At 38.5% G+C, this 10,061-nt stretch overlaps 1 pseudogene; it reads left to right on the top strand.

Moving 5' to 3' along the window:
* The first annotated feature begins 4,565 nt into the window (after window positions 1-4,565).
* On the top strand, window positions 4,566-5,522 carry LOC149323747 (ribosome quality control complex subunit NEMF pseudogene; annotated as a pseudogene).
* Window positions 5,523-10,061: the final 4,539 nt, after the last annotated feature.

Raw genomic sequence — 10,061 nt, 5'->3', positions numbered from 1 at the left:
TAAGGTTGAAAGAAAGTGTCTTGTTCAAGGCCACTCAGTGAGTCTGACAGCTCACCGGGAACATGGACCCATATTTCCCAGTCTCCGTGCTCTAGCCACTACACCACATGGATCCCCCCTCAGTTGCTTACACTCCGTCTTTCCTAGTATGTGATTGATGTGCAATGTGAGACTAATAGAAAGGAGACTGCATTTTGAAATAGTATAATTTTATGTAACAAGTCCTATTGGTGAGATCAGCTATCAGTCATGGAATAGCTGCTCATTTAAAGTCAACCATGATTGCTCCAACTTCCATGATAGCAATACATGGAGAAATAGCTCAAAATATGTATTGTGGGAGTTGAACCAAACTAAATCTGTAGTTTTGTAGGAGAGATTAATAGTGCAGTATGTGAGCCAGCTTTATTCCATCTCCTGCCCCCACCCAAATCATCAGACTCTTTGGATGTGATGACAATGTGCAGAAGGCTCTTTGTTCATTTATCCATGTTTCCTCTATTAAAAATGTCCTGATCTCTTCAACTCAATTTTTCTAGGTACACAATGAAGCCAATATTGAGGCTGCTGTGGTTTGTCAGTTTAGTCATTTTTCCCTCCTGCCGGCTTTGATTATTTCTATGTGCCTCTTCCCCATCTCTTTCCCCTACTTTCACCAGGTTAAATCAGAAGGTACACGTGGTATAGGTCTTTATGGCTCTCTTTCTCTCTAGCTTTCTCCATTAGTAGTATTACAATCTCCTGGATGTGAAAGAAACAAACAAAAACATGATGTGAAATGAAAACAAAATTACTAATAGTAGAAACAAAGCAAATGCTTTTAAGGATTGCCATGAACTAAGAGGTTTTTATATGCTGTACCTCTCGCAATTGACATTATTTTTTCAACTTGCACATGTACCCATCATATTGGTCAGAATCACGTTGTATTATGCACAAGTACAGTAAGTTCCCTGATGGAGGAGTAAGCTATTATAGATGTTGTTAGCTAAGATGGTCTAGAAGGATGCAATATGGATATCAATAAAGGAGTTGAAATTTGTAACATTTTTAAGATGACAAAATGTAGGGCTATGACTCTAACATTCTCATTTATTCTTTTCCTGTAACACTTTTGTCTGAAGCCAATAGATCTTAGGAAGCTTGCACAATGTATTTTGTGCTTCTTCTTTTTTACTTGGCCGATAAAGGTATTACTGTGTTGTGGATTTTGTTTTATTTTGCTGCATGGCCAACATTGCTACCTTTGAATACATTTCCTTAGTCCAATGTGGAGAGTTTGGATTCAGTTCATGGTTATGGATGTGGAATTACCCATTTTGTGGCACTGCATAAGTGCACACAAATAAAGATGCTCAAGGGCTATGTAGCAGAATCAATGTGCAACTGTACAAGTTGAGATTTATACTACACAATACCCATGCTGAATCTCAACCGTGGTATCTTTGTTCAAAATGCATATACCAGTGATTCCTTGTAAAACCATTTATCATAGTAAATATTTCTATATTCCTGTTCATCCATGACAATATTTCAGTTGAACTTTAAAATCAAATATGCTCGAAATATAAAGAACCACTGCAAATAATTCTTATACTGATTCTAGTTACTTGATATTTGCCTGCTTGTCAATGAAAGATTCCCAAGTCAGCTATCAATAAAATGATTAAAAGGAAGAAGATGTTAAAAACATGAAACTGATTAATTAAAAAGTTAAACAACATTAAAAGCAATCTTGGGGCTTGATTATGCAAAAAATGCTCTTCAGAAACATACCTCATGCCTTGATTTTTGTAAAAGCTTAATGTGTTGTTCTAAAACTATGAATAAAATTATAGCTGATAATAGTCAGAATAACTGTTAAAAGAAGAAGAAATAAATTATCATTTTAGTAACTCTGTGCCTGCTGCACTGAATACTTTTTTCCAAAGCTTACTTTATGACTTGACTTTGAAAAAGAGTACTTTCTAATTATTTAAATCAAATAAAGAAAATTCTAAAATGCTTCTAGCCAGCTGATTAAATTTGTATTGCATAACCCAATCTCTATCTATAAAGAAAACTGTCCATCTTCTGCCATTTTGCGACCTGAACTCTTTTAATAAAGGGTAAGTGGGTACTTTCCTATGGGTTTTTTCCCCTGCTATAACAAATTATCTTGAAATGTTATCATTATTTATATAATAAGAGATCATAAAGGGTGGAATATTAACAGGAAATTAATTTGTGTTCCAAAGTATATTAATTGCTCAGAGCAGTCATTTGTTTCTTGACATGCATGTGTGTGTGGACTTATATATACCCTAAACAACATACAAGGAATGGGCAACTACCAGGGCCATATCAGTACCCTGTTTCCACCCAACATTTGGGCTATCTTTTTTTTTACTTGCTCCAGAATTGCATCAACACTTTCCAGTATTTCATATAAGAAAATTGGGACACATGTGGCCAAACAACATTAAAATGTGGTAAAAAATAAGTTTCTTAAAGGAAATACAGTAGGGCCTTGGTAGCTGCTGGGTTTGGTTCCAGGATCCCCTACGGATACCAAAATTTGTGAATGCCCAGATCCCATTAAATACAATAGCACAGTAAAATGGTGTCCCTTTTACAAAATAGCAAAATCAAGATTTGCTTTTTGGAATGTGTTTATATATTAATATTTTCAAGCTGTGGATAGTTGAATCTATGGCTAAAGAATCTGTGGATATGGAGGGCCAACTGTATCTTTTTCTGTTGCTAATGGAAATAACATTTTATTTCCTGGATTTTGCACATCTTTGTCTTCCAGAGCCCACATGGTCAGAGGGAGGAGTGGCCTGCCTATATGGATATCTCTCCAAACCATCTTATCTGAGAGCAACAATGACAACAGCAACATCTTGACAAAATGCAGGCCTGTAACCAATATTGTTATATTTTTCTTTCTCCTGTATATTTTTTAAGCCTACATAGGGCTAGGAAAATATCCCACCACAAACCTTGGACAGCTATTGTCAGTCATAGCGACATTACTGAGCAAAATGGACCAATAGCCTCAATCAATATAAGGCAGTTTCTCATATTGCTATGTTCCTCTTGCTTTTCCTCTTGATGCTATGAAAAGATAGCATCAAGAAGCCCATCAAGGCATAACTACTGGGAGTTTGGGAGCACCAATGGCCTCTGAGTCATTCTATCTTTCCCTGTGTGTTACCTGCTGAAGAATCAAATGTAACTATGAATGATATCTACTTTTGTAAATCAGTGAATTTTTTAGTTTTAGGAGGCTGCATTCTGCTTTATCTAGTCTACCCAGCTGTGCTTGTACTACATTTGGGGAAACTGTGCACAGCATAATTGCTCAAAAGTACAGAAAGCATCTGTCACAGATGGTATAGTGATAGAAGAAATACTGACAGGAGCTGTACTTACTTGTGTGGAAAAATTTACAGTCTAATTTGAGAGGCTTGGGGGAAAAGGAATAAAATGCCACCCTCCTACATCTTTAATTAGGGGCAGCAACAGCTTAACTTGAACACTGAAAGTTCTATGGATGTCTTATTAAACATGTGTTGTGGGAGATATAAGACGTCTTTGAGGAATAGTAATACAGCTTGTATGAGGGAGGTGAACTAAAGATCAAGTAAATGACATAAGAAGCTGACAGAAAGAGACAGGAAGAAAAATTAATTTGTAGATTCATCACAAGGAATACCTATCTGTATTATCTGTAGATTCAGTACTATTGCTTCAAAGCTTCATATGATGGTTAGAACATGAAGAAACATTGCCAGAAAGAAAAACCCAAACTCTAGGCAGAAGAGATACCACTACAGATGACTGGGACAGGATAGACCCATGCTGTCTAATGAAATCCTTAAAAAGGTGATTCTGAGTGCAAAAATTCATTGTTGCTGTGCTAGTTGGTGCCCACTGGTCTTGATTTCTGCTCAGGAAATCAAGGGCCTCCATCACTGCTTAGTCCACAAACCATAAAGACTCTCATCTACCCTGTAAAGTAAGAGGATGCTGAGCTGTTCTTATTGATTCCGTTTCCCGGCCTACCTGGACAATGATTGGCAGACTCCTCTTAAGTTACTTCATTATTCCATTTGCTGCAAAAACATAAGCACCTTTCTATCAGAAATAATCTCCAAAAGGATAATTGTATTATACCATTATGTGTATGGTTGGGTAGGGAGTGGCCCAAGGAAGCTTTTGGGTAAAGAGGCTGGTTCTTAGAATTTGTCTAGCAATTAGGGCAATGTTGATGATTTAATTACACTGATGACATTAAAAATGACTAGATGTCACCACTGAGTCAGGCACCATGGCCCTGTGTTAGAGCACTGCCTGAGATGCTTGAATCAACACTAGCGCCTGGTGGGTGTATCATCATTAGGTGTCTAAAACAGCTCCCACTGGAGAATACCTGACTACTGGAAGCTTCATGATCTGAGGAAAAAAGAATTTTCTCCCCCCTTCCTATCTGATGATGAGCTTCAGCTTCCTGTTTAAGTTGGAATAATCATGTGTTTGGAGACACGCTGGTGAGCAGAAGGTCAGTGCAAGATGAAGACATGGAGACTGTGACCAGCAACACTAGTGAACTGGAAGCAGAAGAAATGGGGCCTTTAGATGCACCAGATGGAGATGAAAGCATTAGTGATGATGGCGAGAAGGGAGAATCCCAGGAGAATGAACAAGATCCTACAGAAACACTTCAACAGGAAGGGGAGAATAGCAGGGATGAGGCTGGTAAAAAAGACACCTCAAGCCTCAAGCAAGTTCCAGGGTTGGATTCATCTCTCAGCAAAGGAGAGGAGAGAAATGAAGAAGCAACCAAATGACTTGGATGATTCAGAGCTGCCAAAGGAGAAAGAAGAGGAGGATGGGACTCCACTCCCCTCACCTCTGCCCCCACCCCTGAGTGGTACCAAGAATGGGGGCGCCCAGCCATCTGTGAAGAGAGGGCAAAAGAGTAATCTGACAAAGATCAAGGAGTGCTACAAGGACCAGGATGAGCTCATCATGAAGTTGCTGGTTTCTGCAGGGTTAAATAAGGAGGAGAAACCAAAGACAAAAAGGAAAAGGCTGTGAAAAAACAGCCCCAGAAATCCTGAGGGGGCCCAAAGACTGTGCAGGGGGTCAAGATAGAAGAACTAACCCCTGAGCTGGCGGCCATCACTTTGGAAGATCCTCCATACGAGAAGGAGGAACTGGACCAAGATCAGCACACAAATGAGGAAGGGGAGACTTTATTTGATTCTCTAACCGCACAGCCCCACCTGGAAGACATCTTCGCTGGGCCAATCTGTGCTTCATGCACAGCAATGATCAACAAATACAAAGTCAAGCTGACACCAGGCACACAGAAGAAAGGGTAAGCTGCCAAAACTGCTTTGCATAAGTCCAAGGAAGCACCTCCTGAAGAAAAGGATCTTTTTCACAGCATGAAGGATACAGATCTGTCCAGAAATATCCCTGGCAAATTGAAAGTCTCAGCCCCCAATCTCCTGAGTATGAAAAAGAAGTGACACCAATAGACAGTGGCATCACCACCCTGCAGTTTGGCCGGTCTTTCCAAATGACTGGAGTGGGATATCATTTGGAGAGCTGCTTACAGTTTTGCTAACAAAGTCCTGAGAAATGGGGAAAAAATGACTTGATGCCACAGATTCAATTATTTCCTTCATTAACTAAAGATTATTTCATTCATACAATAAACTGTAGTGGTTTGACAAACAGTATGTGTCTTTTCTGATAACTTTGTGATTGCTATCATAACAATTATCTGAATTCTTCAGAGTATTCAAGTCATAGCTCATCTCTTACAAAGTTAGGATGTTTATATGAATTCCTTTTTTCCCCAATGAGAAAAGAAAGAAAGATTCTGGCTTTGGAGCTGACAATACTCCCAGTTTGAGCAGATGGCAAAAGAAATACAAGCAGTGAGATATGTAGCAGATAAACATAATGAAAATTGCTCAGCACTTTACAAAGAGCATAACTTCATTGTAGAAATCTGGAAACTAATGTTGTTGTATTTAATGGGTCTGATTGCTGGGACTGTATTAACAGCAGTATTCCATCATCTGGGTAAATCATGTGTCCCCAGTACCTAAGAGATCACTTTCTCCCAGTGGCCCATTCCACCACTAAAATAAGGGTTGCTCCTTAATTACATCATCCATATGCCACCTTTTGACAGTATATACAATCTGAGTGCGTTGATTTATTAGTTATATACATTCATCCCTTGGAGATTTACCAAATCCTAAAATCTGTCATCATTACAGCATGGGTTGTTTGACCTGTCTTTAGTTGAAGGAATGGAGCAAACAGGGGATGGAAACCTGCTGTTTTACTATGCTACCAGGTTTTGTTTCTAAGTTCATGCAGCATCATGCCTTCCAACATTTCACAGATCAAAATGGGGAAACATGTGGCCAAACAACATCAGAATGTGGTCAAGATGACAAAATGTATTAATGAGGAAGAACGTGCAAGAAAAATACCTCAGCACAGGGGAGGGGGAGGAGAGAGAGAGAGAGAGAGAGGACCACAGTGGCTATCTGGGAGCTGGGAGGAGAAGAGGCCGCTGCTGGTTTTACTGATGCTTTGGTCCGCTGTCTCTTTAGTGGGACTCCTCTCTTCTCAGGATAGTCCCTGAGAAACTGGGAGAATTGGAGGGTATGCAGCAGTGAAATTATTCATTTCATTGGTAGCCACTATGCTCATAGCCTATTTTCTCTTGCTAGCACTGCCTACACCAGTGAAATACAGCATCAGAATTCCAGCCAGAGGCTCTGGAAGCAAGTTAAAATCTATTGTGATTTTAAGGGATTAGATTTACAATTAATTGAATGCAATATTTTATATTTGACTTCAGGAGGAGTCTAAGTGAGAAATTAAATAAAAAGTGCTAACGCTAAAGAGTGATGGCCTACATTTTTGGTAGAGACTGGTGTTTTTGTACATATACATACAGTAGCAATTCTATGACATTATTTGTCATAGCAAAGCCTTTTAATTTATATCCTGATACTTGACCCCCCCCTTTTTTTTTTTTTTTTTTTTTTGTAAACCCACTTTTTGAATGCCTGGCTATTCCTTAAAAATAACTTGTTTTTGACAGGCAAGTTAAATATCATTCTTTTTTGTGTCTGGAGTGAAATCCAGATTTGCAGGAAATTTGAGTTACAATGATTAAGGGCTGTGCTTTTATTTTCTTTTGGAAGTTAATATTCAAACTTTATATTTATATCAACAGGGAAAGAAACTGGATCCAAATGAGGCAGTTGAACCACTATGCTTCTTAGAAATGGTTTAGTAGTCAGTCCATACTGTTTCACAAGGGTTGAAAGTATAAACATGTTCCATGCCAAATAATTTCTCTAGTACATTGAAGTCAATGACTATTCTACTCACTTTGAGTTCTTCTAGACTAAACAGAAGTTGTGAAGAAAAGGAAATGTTTACATACATTCATACTAAAACCAGACACTTAAAAAAGTGTAAAATATCTTGCATTATATTACACTATAAATCAAGAACAGCTTGAGATCAAACTACAGGAAGGATTATTAGTAATCTTACCAGGCCATAAGATTGTTACAAGCACTGCATATGTCCATTTATACATTTCTTCCCTTCCATACCAGTAATCCTGGGTGCCCACTTTATCTGTCTGGTGCTGATGAGTGGTCCCCATTGCCCAATGGACCTGGGCATCTAGACAGTGTCCAGATGCATACTCATGGCATACTTATGGACTTCTGGAAGTCATCTAGATGTTCAGAAGGATGGCATTATATTTGTCTTTCTGGCTGCACCCCCCACCTTCCTGCAGCCATTAAATAGCTATGGGGGCACATTATGGCAGTAAACAGTTGGGCTGCACATGCATGGGGAGGGGAGGAGGAGGAGGTGGAAGTGTGTTTGGCACAACTTTGCACTCTGCCAAGGCAGTGCAGGATCTTTGCCATTAAGTTAATTTCATCCCGAAATTTTTCTTTTTTAAAAAAAAATTATGTGAAACTTCATATGGATTTTTCTCCACATTTCCCTAATACATTGTTTTCATAATGTATGTAAACAGGAGATAAGTAGATGTTTCACAGACATCCTGTTAGGCAAATATATTCCCTCTCTGTGGAATATTGTTTGGGTTTCGTGTTGAACCATGATAATTTGGCACCCATGATAACTAATAGTTTACTATATATACTCATGTATAAGTCTAGAAATTTTAGTTAAAAAATTGATCCAAGAAAACCCTGGGCCCACTTATCCATAGGTCAATATAGGTACTGTAAGTACTGTACTTTAATCCTTATTTTTAAAAAGGAACCATCCCTTGGTAAAAGGCAAAATTGTAATCTGTCCTGGAATCACTGCCTCCCCCAGACCTATTCTCTCATCCAGCCAGCCTTTATTTTGATCACAGTTATGCCTGCTAGAATTTTATAAGTTCTTTGGCATTGTTTTCCTTTGCATTATCCTTTAGATCCTTTGTTACATGCCCCTAGATTTTATCCTCAACTTATCCGTGGGTCATATCAAAATCCATAATTTTGGCCCTAAAACTTGCCCTTGGCTTATACATGAGGTCGACTTATAGTCGAGTAAATACGGTAAGTGATTTCTCCTCAAAATGCATTTAAATGAAGCAAAAATCCACATAGCACATTAGCCTTTTTGATTTCTCTCCAGCCTACATTTGGTAATTGTGTCAAGTTCATGTATTTTACTCATGAATGTTACTTAGTGGAACAGTGAGCTCTTTCTTGAAACATCTTTCTGTTGTGTTTTCATGGACATCTGTACATGGTTTCAGCTCATTCAAAACCGGGTAGCTTACTTGATCAGTAATCAGATGTTGGAACCTTTTGCTGCTAAATTATTGGTTTGGCAGGATCAGTGTTGTAAGCCTTCAGATAGCAATGCTATTACCTGATAAGCCTTTGACATTTTTTTATTTCAATCCACTTCCCAAAGGACAACCAGCCACATTGCAAAGACAACAAAAACTGACACTAATTGGTGTTCTGCTTGACAGAATCAACAGAAACACTAAAGAGTAGAATTACATAGGGATTACATTATCAGCTAACCCACAGTAAAGATTTCTGCAGGTCAGGTTGGACAAAGTTGAACAGATTCTATGCTACTTGAATCAAAGTGGAAATAGAGTAAGAATCAAGAATGGGAACTGTGATAACTTTCATAAATGCTACAACACATTCATAGTTTCACTTCAAAGAGATTGTTTAGGAGCACAAACACATGCTGGTAGACCAATACTGTTGAAATACAAACCAGGAGCAGAATGCATCATTTAAAGCTCTTAGACTATAGGTATAGAACAATTTCTCATTTTGTAATGATAACAAGCAAAGAATCTTTATACAACAAAACTGCTATGTGTGTTACATAGAAGTGTACATGTGTTCATAGTATTTATAAGTAACCTCCCTAATAGGACAGAAAGAAATGGAAAATATCCCACCTTTATTTTTTCAAACATGGAGTCTGTTCTACCTCACTGCATGATCTAACAGTCTTTCTTTCTTTCTTTCTTTCTTTCTTTCTTTCTTTTGGGGGTTAGTGCCTACTTTAGTGAATAATGAAAATGGTTGAATCCTCTAATTATCTTCAGAACAAGCAACCCAGAACATTATCCCAGAAGGGAATCTTCTCAAATCTTATTCAGCTAAAGCAAGTTTGGCCACCTGCAGTCTTCTGGCCACCATGTGGCTTTCATTTCAAAAGCCCTTTGCAACAGTGACTTGTCCCTCCTCTAGCAGGTCAGCTGGCATGGAAGCAAAGAAAAAGATAGGGGTGATGGTATGAAAAAGGAATTAAGACAGAGATGAGAGAGAGAGAAGTGGCTTTAACTACTGTTACATGGTTCCCCACAGGTACCCCTGGGGAATGTGGCCTCAGTGGAGAAGAGGTCTATGTGGGCAAGGCAAGAAAAATATTCCCACCAATATGATCTAAGAGGGTATAGCATTGGCTGATTGCTTGGAAAATGCTGGTTGCTCATGTCTTTCTTACTGTATGTTGCACAA

The sequence above is a fragment of the Sceloporus occidentalis genome, unplaced genomic scaffold (assembly GCF_023333645.1).
Source record: "Sceloporus occidentalis isolate IW3139 unplaced genomic scaffold, rSceOcc1.0.p SCAF_1, whole genome shotgun sequence".
Taxonomy (NCBI): Eukaryota; Metazoa; Chordata; class Lepidosauria; order Squamata; family Phrynosomatidae; genus Sceloporus; species Sceloporus occidentalis.
This window is presented reverse-complemented; position numbering and strand designations above follow the sequence as displayed.